The 12,504-nt window shown below is 36.5% G+C and overlaps 1 protein-coding gene across 1 annotated transcript in view; it reads left to right on the forward strand.

The window, feature by feature from the left end:
- LOC133531521 (ommochrome-binding protein-like) overlaps positions 1–12,504 on the forward strand; it is a 302,438-nt gene that overhangs the window by 219,916 nt on the left and 70,018 nt on the right. The gene's annotated exons all lie outside the window — the stretch shown is intronic.

Genomic DNA, 12,504 nt, shown 5'->3' on the forward strand with positions numbered 1-12,504 from the left:
TTTTACTTATCATAAACCTTTAAACGAGCAATTCTTGTATATATATATATTTCTGTGATCTCGGAAACGGCTCTAACGATTTCGCTGAAATTTGGTATATGGGGGTTTTTGGGGGTATACAATCGATCTAGATTAGTCTTATGTTTGGGAAAACGCGTGTTTTCGAGTTTTTATGTGTTTTTCTTTCTACGCAGAATATGGTCGATAATTTCGTGTTGCCGACCACTGTCCGTCTGATCCAGCGGGTTAAGACGCGGACGGGTAGAAACGAGTGTTACGGGTTCGAATCTCGCCCGGTGACTAACTTTTGTTTTTTTTTATATGTTCAAGTTTATATATACATTTTTAATTTTTATTGTTTTAGACAAGTTTAATTTAGTAAAAAAATGTATTTAAGATTATCACCTATACACCACCATATTACAATGAATAGTTATAACCGAGCACAGCTCGGTCGCCCAGGTACTGTATTCTTAAAACATGAAATTACGGCGTGGCAAGCATCATTGTACAATATTGTCCCATCATAGGAGGTATGCAGTTTTACAGCTTCTATAATGGGATTGGGCAAAATATCATTTTTTTACATTCTGGAGTCACCACACAATGTGTTATATACCTACCTGATGTCATGGTAAATGAAATTAACAAAACACATTCTAATTTCCACAAAGTAAATAATTTATTATAATTTATAATACGTGCTCACCTCTCTTAACGGAGTTGTTAAGAATTCTTACTGATTATATTTTCAGTTCCACGACAACTTTTGGCTTGGCGCAAATTTCTTAGAAAAAAGCAAATTTAATGAAACATCAAACTTGAGAAGCTCTATGACTCTTGTTTATGGTAAAATGTTGCTAGTGTTTATAAACTAGTTTTAGTTACTTATTTTTCACACTTTGTGGTTTTATGTCCCATTACCGGTTCCAGTTCCATTGTAGGGGTACTTCTATACAATAAGTCTACTTGTATACAATAAGTACTTTTTATACGAGTCAACAAAAAAAAATAGTTAAAACTAATCCACATTAGGCTAGCGTGGGGACTACAGCCAGAGCCCTCTCGCACATGAGAGGAGGCCTGTGCCCAGCAGTGGGACGTATACAGGGCGTCCCATGACTATGGGACATCAAGGGAAAGTACCATAAATATCGTAGATAGGATATTTTGCTGAAAGAAGACTTTATTTTATTTTTAAAAGTAAGTTAGGTATATTACATTCAAAAAATTTCTAAAAAAAAAATTGAAAATTGCTTACTTTTTCTGGGAATTATACCGAATCTTGAAATTTTAATCAAAAATTTTACTCTGTTCATTTCTTCTGAGATATCATATTTCTGAGATGACTTATTTTTTATGCATTCTTTCGATTGGCATCATAAAAATACAGGATGTTTTTTTTTCACATTCGAGTCGGTTCGATTTCCAGACAAAGTAACTTATTTTTTTAAATCTTTGAATGCAGTATTACTCAGTTTTGAAAATAAAATAAAGTCTCATTTTAGCAAAATATCCTATGCAGAAAAAAAACAAATATATTATTCCGATTAATCCAGCTTTGATAATTCAGTTGAAGGCAAGTCACTTTTTCCGAAAGTGCAATCTAATTTGAACCTTAGTTGAAATTCTAATGGCGCGTATGTGGTCGATAAATCGTACTATGTCTGGAGAAGGGTTAAAGGTGTCACATGTACAGTCAGCGTCAAATACTTCGTAGCAGTCAAAGTAGCCAAATAGTTCGGTACACCATATATTTAGTATGGTGTACCGAACTATTTGGCCACTTTGACTGCTACGAAGTATTTGACGCTGACTGTACGTTCATGACTTATAAAGCAATTGTTTCTACTATACAACCTAAAATAAATAATTAATTTGGGCTATCGTTTTATTTCTTCCTCTTGACCGCGGCGAGCTGTGATTCCAATTGGTCAATTTCATAATAGTTGACTAAACCGTTTCGAAATGAATATTATAGTAAAGTTTTGTGCCCATACATGAAACGTACCCAATTACAGTTTGGTATACGAAATCGTAAATCAACCATTACAGTCGACGAGAAAAAATATTTTACAGTACATATGGTGCTACTTTACCGCACTAGTGCGAAAATTAGCATATTACGTTACTATGTCGAACATTTAAAGGGCCATATGTACTGTAAAACGTTGTACGATACATGTGCGAATAGGCAATTTGCAACTCGTGTCGATTTAAAACACTCCCTTCGGTCGTGTTTTAATTTATCGCCACTCGTTTCCAATTTCCTACTTTTCGCACTTGCATCGTAATGTACTATTACAGTACATATGGTGCCACTTTTCCGCACTAGTGCGTAAATTAGCATATTATGTAACTATGTCAAAAAATTTAAAGGGTTATATGTACTGTAAAACGTTGTACGATACATGTGCGAATAGGTTGCGAATTACCTATTTTTCGCACTTGTATCGTAAATAACTATTATTCAGTAACAACAACCAGGTTACAATATGCAGCTTGGTGTCTCTTTGTAAGTATTGAGATCTTCGAGCAACACCGGGGAGGGAGACGGCATTCATACTATGTATTTCCCCTCTCCCGAGGCATAGGTACAACTGTACCTATGGCGGTGCATGTTGTGACTCGTCCGTACACAAAAAGAGATCGAGGTGTGCAAGATTTGTCTTTGACGTGTGTCATTTTCCATGTATTTGTGTCGTCATTACCAAAGAGAATTTGAAATAGAGGTGCATTGTCAAAGAAAACTTTAGTGTATGTGTGTAGTAAATCTTTTAGAACGCCATTTGACTTTGATCCTTATTCTTTCACTGATATGTGTTAAATTTGTTAAAGATTGGAAAGTGGCGCCGTAACCTTTAAGTAGTGCCCGGTAAGATGGCGCCACTTTTTGATATAAGAAACAAATTGAACACATATCTGTGAAAGAATAAGGATCAAAGTCAAATGGCTTTCTATAAGTTTTACAAGTATTCGATTACTGAGTATTTATCATAACAAAATATTTTAATTGAAGCAAATTGTAAATAGATTTTTATTATTATTAAGCGTATTTACCGTATAGTAAATTCATACCCCCTTATTCATAAACGTCTACTAAAGTTGACAAGCCGCTAATAATCGTTTGTCCCTTTCCGACGTATGGGTATGATGGAAAGGGACAAACGATTATTAGCGGCTTGTCAACTTTAGTAGACGTTTATGAATAAAGGGGATTGTCTATAATATTGTGAAATGCTGACTTACCATGTTAATGATCATGTAACATTATGGTTAATAAATAAACTACAAACTAGACTTTGAACATGATGCAAGGCCTGCCATACTGAGTAAAGAACAGATATCTTTACGAAGAAGCGTTTACGAATGGCCAGCTGTGTTGATGATAATGCAGGCATTTCTATTGGAGTAAAAGAGAAAGATCCCCGCAATTTGCGAATTTCGGTTTGCGTGGTAGGTCCCTAGACCCTCATAGAAGTACGGCGCGTGGTTGTGCCCGACGCTGGCTCCACGATCAGGTCCGGCGAGCGCTCTTCAAGTATAAAGCTGGCCATACACACTAAGGGTATGCCTGCGCAGTTTTGCCTGTACAGTCCAACTGTACAGGCAAAGCTGTATAGGAAACTGCACAGTCGAACGCCCCACACGCTCCGTTTTACCTGTGCATGCGCAGGCATACCCTTGTGTGTACGGCCAGCTTAAGGGATAGTTGGAGCAGAAATAGATACATTACCAAGAAACAGTTTGCGGTAGTACCGCATCATCCGTCGTTCTAGACCTTCGTAGAAGCTCGGCGGGTCATCGTGCCGGTTGGGCTCCGGCTCTATGATCAGGTCCGGCAAGCTGCTGTCGCTGCTCGGCGACGACGAGCGGTCCTCTTCAGGTATAGGAGATAGTTGGAAGCCTGGAAGTAACAATAGTTGTTACTTGCGTATGCATACGTAGGAAGCGATCCAAGTTTATTTTTAAAGAGTAAAAAAAAAAATTAATATTATAGGGACATTCTTACACGAATTGACTAGTGCCACGGTAAGCCAAAAAGGCTTGTGTTGTGGGTACTCAGACAACGACATATATAATATACAAATACATCAAATATTGGGTATGTATATATGTAGGTATATTTAAAATGTATATTTGCGTAAGTATAGTATCATAGCGCATAGTAGTCTCGACTTGTGTCTATTTCTATATCAACTCTTAACAACCCTGCACCAAACTATTTCTGTTTAGCCCAATGGTTGACTGGTAGAGAATGCCTCAAGGCGTCAAGTCCGCCATTTGTACTCTTTTTGTAAATTTGTACAATAAAGTTTAAACAAACAAACAAAACATCCATGACTCAAGAAGAAATACCTCTATAGCTCATCACACAAATAAATGCCCTTACCTGGATTCGAAGCCAGGACCATCGGCTTCATAGGCAGGGTCACTACCCACTAGGCCAGATCGGCGGTCGTTTATATAGATAGAGCGATTTGGATGGACAGACTGAGCAATGAAGTGTTATTATAAACGACCGGTCAGGCGGACAGGCGTAATGGGTAGTGACCCTGCCTATGAAGGCCATGGTCCTGGGTTCGAATCCCGGTATGATGTTATTTGTGTGATGAGCACAGATATTTGTTCCTGAGTCATGGATGTTTTCTATGTATTTAAGTATTTGTATATTATCAAAAATCACTTTTACATGTCCATTTTTTCAAACAGAAAAGCGGCCAAGTGCGAGTCGGACTCGCCCATGAAGGGTTCCGTACCACTTATGACGTATTAAAAAATACTACTTACTAGAACTCGTTCAAACCAATTTTCGGTGGAAGTTTGCATGGCAATGTATATCATATATTTTTTTAGTTTTATCATTCTGTAATTTTAGAAGTTACAGGGGGGTGGGGACACATTTTACCACTGTGGAAGTGTCTCTCGCGCAAACTATTCAGTTTAGAAAAAAATCATACTAGAAACCTCAATATCATTATTAAGACCTACGAGTACCTATCCATAGATACCCCACATGTATGGGTTTGAAGAAAAAATATTTTATTTTTATTTTATGACGTATTAAGAAAAAAACTACTTACTAGATCTCGTTCAAACCAATTTTCGGTAAAACTTTGCATGATAATGTGCATCACATATTTTTTTTAGGTTTATCATTCTCTTATTTTAGAAGTTACGGGGGGGAGACACATTTCACCACTTTGGAAGTGTCCCTCGCGCAAACTATTCAGTTTAGAAAAAAATTATATTAGAAACCTCACTACCTCACACGTATCGATTTGATGTAAAAAAAATTTTTTAAGTTTCAGTTCTAAGTATGAGGAACCCCCAAAATTTAATGTTTTTTTTTCTATTTTTGTGTAAAAATGTTAATTCATAGAATACACCTACTTACCAAGTTTGAACAGTATAGTTCTTATAGTTTAGGAAAAAAGTGGATGTGACATAAACGGACAGACAGACGGACATGACGAATCTATAAGTATTCCGTTTTTTGCCATTTGGCTCCGGAACCCTAATAAAAAATTACAAAATACAATTACAAATATGGAATCGTTGAAATAATATATACTTATAAATACTTTATTGGAGATGTATACTGTCTCTAAATGTCAAATTACCCAAAAAAACTATGATAAAAAATAAAACCAACAAATACAAAAATCTTTAGAGATGTATGTCTCTAAGTTTCAGAGATAAAATATAAAAAAAAGCATTAAATTATCCTTAGAGATGTAGAGGGTCTCCAAGGCTTGAATTCTTATATAAATTATTAAAAGACAAAAAAAAAATCAGACAAGAACCGAATGAAGTGTCTCACGTTAATGCCACTCAAAAGTAAAGTTACATACTTATAACATAACATGTAGCCCGTGTAAGCTTAAACAGACCGGTCTTCACTAACAGCACCCTCACGAGTGTGACGCGTATCTCAGCCATCGCCTCCCTCAACCTTCATTATTATATAAATCGTTGTCTGAATACCCACACCACAAGCCTTCTTGGCTTACCGTGGGACTTAGTCAATTTGTGTAAGAATGTCACTATAATATTTATTTATAACGTCATAATTTCATAGAAGTATGACGCTTAAACGAACGCCGCCTAACTTGCTACTAACTTAAAAATCTTACAATGTAGGTAATAAAATCTTGAAAGTCGATTTCAACTAGTGTCCGACAGAAACTGGGTTTTCAACCAAAGAGCCTCCGCTAGCTGGCGCGGGTGCACGGAGCGGACGAGCGGGTTAACGAAAAATAGTATGAGCGACGCTAACTGAAGCGGACGCGTGCGGCGAATTTCACCTACAAATAGCACCCGCGTGCGTGCGCACGCGGCGGGCGTCCGCGTCAGCTAGCGTAGGCCCAAAGGGTTTTTGCTGGTTTTGGCTGTAACTGAACCTTCGTCCGAAACAGTTTCTATACCGAAACCGAATCTTCGGTCGGACACTTATTTCAACCTTCTAATTATCGTGTCTATCTGAAACTTTGCAATAATATGATACTTTTGGGATGTGATTACTGTCGACGATAAGTAACTTTTGTTTTTTTACAAATATTATTTCTGCCAGAAACTTATTCTATGTAATAGACATCTACATTTTTATCACATGGGATTTATAACAAAAAATGTAGTCTTTTATTGCCTTTTTTTGTATTTGGAGCATAATTTATGTAGGTAGGTACATAGTAGAGACGGCCCTACCGCTGTGTTCGATCAGATAAGTACCTACCTACCTTTTATTGTATGGTATGACAAAAAATGCAACTATAAAACGGACAAAGTAAGAGAAATACTAACGTGGGTCCACCAGGCAGCTCCGTAGCAAGTACCGCTTCGTCCTCTCCCATCTATCGTGGTAAGGTGCCGGCATGGTTCCTCTAAATTGACTATAATTTGACAAAATTAAACACGTCTCTTCTCGACCTCCGATGGTATGAATGTGACTGTGGGTATCAAGAGATAAATTCATTTCTATCATGTTAAGGGTATTTCACGACTATTTATCATTGATCCCTTGCGTAGAAGTTTTTATTTGAAATTGGGGATTCATTAAAGTTGGCCGCTTGCTACTCGTCACTAGATGGCGTTATAATCGTTGGCATAAAACCGTCGGCTTTACCTGAAACTTGAACAGCTCTATCGGTTGAAAATAAAAGTCAATGTCAAATTGGCCCATAATTTGATTCCTTTTTCGGGACTTTTCGATGTTTGGGGGTGGGCCAGGGGGGGGACAGTCGCCTGTGAACCCTGTGAAGCCCTATATTCGAAAAAATTGCGCCTTCTATTTCACTTAACACAAGTTGTTTTTTTTAATATGGCATCCCCGCATCCACGTTGGCTACACTTTGTCTGTTATCTGAGGGCCTACCGCGAATCCCCGAACGAAATTTTACCTCTCTATCACACTTACGTAAAAATTTACAAGTACGTCAGAGTAGCAAAACTTCGTTCGTGGTTCGCGGTAGGCTCTCTGCCCTTGGACTCAAAACTTGTGCATACCCGCAAAATAAAAAAAATGCGTAATTGTGTTTCGTGCTCCTCTTTATATTATCCAGCCGTTTAAAATTATTTTATCCGGTAATTCTACTTAATAATGTTCTTGTTAAAATCGTACTTAGTATCGTAACAGTGTATGTTACTACTTACTTGCATGTCTTTACAATATCTGTTTGCCAATATATTTAACATCAAGTAAATATTATAATAAAGTTGTTTTTTAACGGGTACTGGAGGAGCAAAACTATTGATATAACAAATTATATATGATCCTGTTTATATATTGATTAGTGTTTGGTATGAGTTTATGCATTTGTAGTGTCATGATTTCTTAATAATAATACTAAATAGTGTAAGCAAATATGAATTTTACGTTGGCAACATTCCGAAAATACCTAAATTAATGTGAGAGTAATGGGTAATGTGTCATGACTTACCTGGCAACACGTTAGTTAGGAAGTGGTAGGGGTAAGCGGAAGCTAAGGAGAGTGTTGTACAGACTCGTTCACTTGGATTGGGGAACTCCAAGAGACGACATCTTGATGGTAACGGGTTGAGCAAAGTTAAAGAAACACTTCCATTTTATAATTAGAGCAATCGGATATATTTATAATAGTAGCAAATATATAAACTCGCACTAAACATTAATCAATGTGTAAACACAGGCCCTATAGATAGGTAATATTGACGTTAATGCTTTTGGTTAAGAATTAGAGATGACGCTTCAAAATGGATACACAACAGTTCCACAAGAGGGCTCTCTTTGTCCTATATATTATACTCTTTGGGGTAGGTTCTTTCCTTACATCGTGAAAGTAGTAGACAAGCGCGGTCTACACAACTTTGACACCCACCCGCTATCTCCAGTTACCCATGAACAAGTTGCATGTACTCGTAACTGCGTCTAAATGAATGAATGAAAGCATTTATTTCGGATAAAATAAATATCAAGATCTCGAACTCAATACAAAAGGTATTTACGGTCCATATCCCGGTCGATTTAAGTACTCTATATCTTTAGCTATTTAAATAAAAGTAAACGATTTATACAAATACATTACATACATACCTACATTACATTAAATACATTTTTTTTGTATACATTTTCGGGTAGTTGTAACATTTATTGGTAACCAAATACAAAACCTCCTGGATCTATCACTGGAAGTCCTGACTTTAACATTATTTGATCATGTAATGTTTTCATCTACCCTCAACTGACTCAAAGAGCCATTTGAGGGTAGATTTTGTTTACTTTTATTTAAATACCTAAAGATACAGAGTATGTAGTTACAACAAAATATAAACCAGCCCATGTACATCTGTGGGTCAAAGGCGGTTGTTTTTGGAACGGGTGCCGCTGCGACGGGGACCTAATTATTTAGTGCTTCCGAGCATTTTACTCAAATCAACAACCATTGTGCCTATTTTGCGTGAAATCGAGGTACTTAGCGCTACTCTAACCACCCCAGCTCCTCCACGAAGCCCTAGCAAGGCTTTCAGGTTGCTAACTGCATCCTTTAGTGTGCACGGAGTCCCTAGATATTTGTTCCTGTATACTTCTACCTGTTTGCAGTCTAGAAGAATGCGTTTTGTTGTTCCATGCACGCTCTGCACATGGGGCTGTCTGTTTTACCCATATTGTGTAGGTGTTTGTTTAGTGTGGTTATGTCCTGTGATTAATCCTACTATTTTACGTAGTTATGGGGCTCTAAAGGTTATGATTTTATCCGTGAAAGCTAACGAAGACCCTGGTTCGAACGCGGTCTCGGCCACCGGTTAGTTTTTAGGGTTCCGTACCCAAAGGTTAAAACGGGACCCTATTACTAAGACTCCGCTGTCCGTTCGTTTATCTGTCTGTCTGTAAATGTTCACAGATGATGTATTTCTGTTGCCGTTATAACAACAAATACTAAAAAACAGAATAAAATTAATATTTAAGAGCTCTCATACAACAGACATAATTTTTTTGCCGATTTTATAGATCCGTCCGACTCGGTTTTTGTATATGACTTTTGTTTCTGTTTGTAATAAAAACAAATAATTTATTTACAATTTGTATTCATATATGTACAAACAAAGATTCATATTACGAGTTTACGAGTTATTTTCATGACAAAATACAAAACCTTATTTTATATTATTATCTTTCTTATCCATGTACTCTTTAGAGCAAGCACGAACGATACACACGTCTCTTTCACGTCTTAAGGAATTACTATTAGTTATTTATTCATTTATTAAAAAAAATACTATTAATAGTATAAATACCTATTTTTTTTATACAGTAACAAAAATAAAATAATACATACCTAACTACAAATGCCGGGAAATAGGGACTTGCCGGCCGAATGTGATATAAAGGGTCATTTTATGCACACGAGGCCGGTAATTCCTATTCCGTCCGAGGTATGTAATGTTTTTCTCAAAAAATGCAAAGATTAAAATATGGAATACCAAATATGGAACCAAAAAGGTCAATGTATGTCACGGTGCGTGTTGCGCGCTTCGGTCACATTGCCGGCCTAAGCCAGAAATGATGTACGTAATTTCATAGTCAGCGCACTTTGCTTATGTGCACGTAACAAGATGTTTTGCAGCCTATTATTGCGAACCTGATGGCAATATTTCCATGCAAGTTTGAGAAAAAAAAATACATTTTTCTATAAAAACACAGATATTAGCGCTCCTATACATTTTGGTAAGCGACGACTGGGCTTGATGAAGCTAACTGGTTCGTAGCATATTCACGAGTCCGTCTATCATCGACTTGAACGGAACGAAGTGGCATGCGAATCAACTTTTTGACCGACAGTTTTGACTCTTGCGTTACTCAAAACATCTCAGGAGTTACCCCGAAATGGGTTTTCTAAATGTAAATTTTCAGTTTATTATATTTAACAATTGAGAGCCTTGAATGTTTTAACATAAACAGAAAAAAATTACAATATTATTATTTTTTCAATCTTGCAATGAAATGTTGACATAACTTACTTTAAATATAAAAAAAAAACTTACTTTAAATTAGGAAAATACTATGTATCCGGTGCGATGAGTGAAGATGATATGTAAAGGAATTTCATACAGCCTTACACACCTAGGCCTGTAAAGATATTTTTTTTTCGAATCGTCAAATTGTAACACAACGTCTTGGCATTCAACCCTCAAATAGTAGTAGATTCGTAATTTGTTTTTAGCTATGCAAAACTACGAATATAAGAAATTGACTGATTTTATATTTTTTTATCGCAATTTTGAGAAAAGCACTATACAAATCTCGGCGAGATACGGGGTTGCCGGCCGCGTATCCCTACCTTTGTCTATATCTACTTGGCCTGCAACCCTTCGTTTCCTGGCCTCTATAGTAATGTACCATTAAAGGTGAAATTTTACAACGAAGTTTAAAAGATGTGATCAGATTTGTGTCGGACAAAAAGTTGATTTGCCCATAAACGTAATATTTACATATGAATTTAACATTAATGATGACAATGCCACATTTTGTCATGCCACATGCCTGCAGAGTTAACTCGTTCCGAATCTATGATTATTTATTACGAATAGAACCCGAATACATAAAATCCAACTGACAAGTATAGTACGCTGCAGTGATAACTGACCCCCCCTGCAAAGTTTCTATGCAGTGTCCGTTATCCCTGCAGCTTACTGCACAAATAAAATATGAATGCGTTATTATACAAAAAGTAAGAGATTCAGGAAATACTTGATGTTCGTTACCTTATCTTTTATGACTAGATTTCTTTTAAGACATTCCGTTTGGTAAGTTTCATTGTGTAGGGTAGGTAATTAATCGGACCCGGGTATGTCCTTAAACTACGTCCAAAAGAGAGGTATGGGCATTGTGAATGTCATCTAGTTTTGTGTGGTAGAGCACAGCACAGCGGATGTCATTCCAGATCTAGAGCAGAGCCCAACTGGGGAAGTACCTCCACCTTACAGAAAACAGCAGCCAAATAACACTAAGGGTGCCTTTCGACCAGAGATGTGCTATGCTATGTTTTCATACATTTGAAACGTAGCTGTAGCTGGAGCTACAAAATTATTAAAATCGACCAGTCCACATCCCTAAAAACCCACACATACACATTTTTACGCACACATACAAAGCAGTGTGACCACCATAATGAAGTGAGTAAAAATGTGTCTTAACCAGTACAGTCGAAGAGTAAAAAAATAATTAAATAGATGGGTTATTATTTTTAATAATATTCTAAATTGAGAAGATTCATTTGTGCGTAGAGTATTAGATATTAGTATTCTTAGATATAATGAAAAAGTGGAAAAAATCACTGCCGACAATTCTAAAAACCCCAAACACAATTAGGTTGCGTTGTATTATCACTGAGTTCCTATGGCTTCTGTCTCCATCATCAGATCAGCTCGATGGTACCATAATATTGCATTGTCACCCGACTTACTGCGCATTCAAATTTTCAGCTTCATCGGAGACGGGGAAGTGGGTCAAATTTAACTTGCAAGATTTGACCTACAAAACCTTGTAAAAAAATATGAAATATGAAAATACTACACATCTAGCTAGTACTTAATCATTGTTCAAGACTTTATTCATTGTACAAGACTTGTATGTATGTATGTATGTATATACTTTATTGTACATAGAAATAAAAACACAGTTACAGAGTAAATTAAATACAACAAAGGCGAACTTATCCCTGTATGGGATCTCTTCCAGTTAACCTTTGAGGAAATTAGTAAAACATTTTTTCATTGTACAAGACTTGCACATTTATTCATTGTACAAGACTTGCACATTTATTCATTGTACAAGACTTGCACATTTATTCATTGTACAAGACTTTTAGATTTTATTCATTGTACCTACAAGACTTTTATATTTTACTCTTGTAAGACCTTGTTTCCTGAAGTGCGATACCAATCCGTCATTATTAAAAATAAATTTAAAATGTTAAATATGATGAACAAAGTTACATGAAAGAGAATTGAGTATAGAGGCGAATT

The sequence above is a fragment of the Cydia pomonella genome, chromosome 25, assembly GCF_033807575.1.
Source record: "Cydia pomonella isolate Wapato2018A chromosome 25, ilCydPomo1, whole genome shotgun sequence".
Taxonomy (NCBI): Eukaryota; Metazoa; Arthropoda; class Insecta; order Lepidoptera; family Tortricidae; genus Cydia; species Cydia pomonella.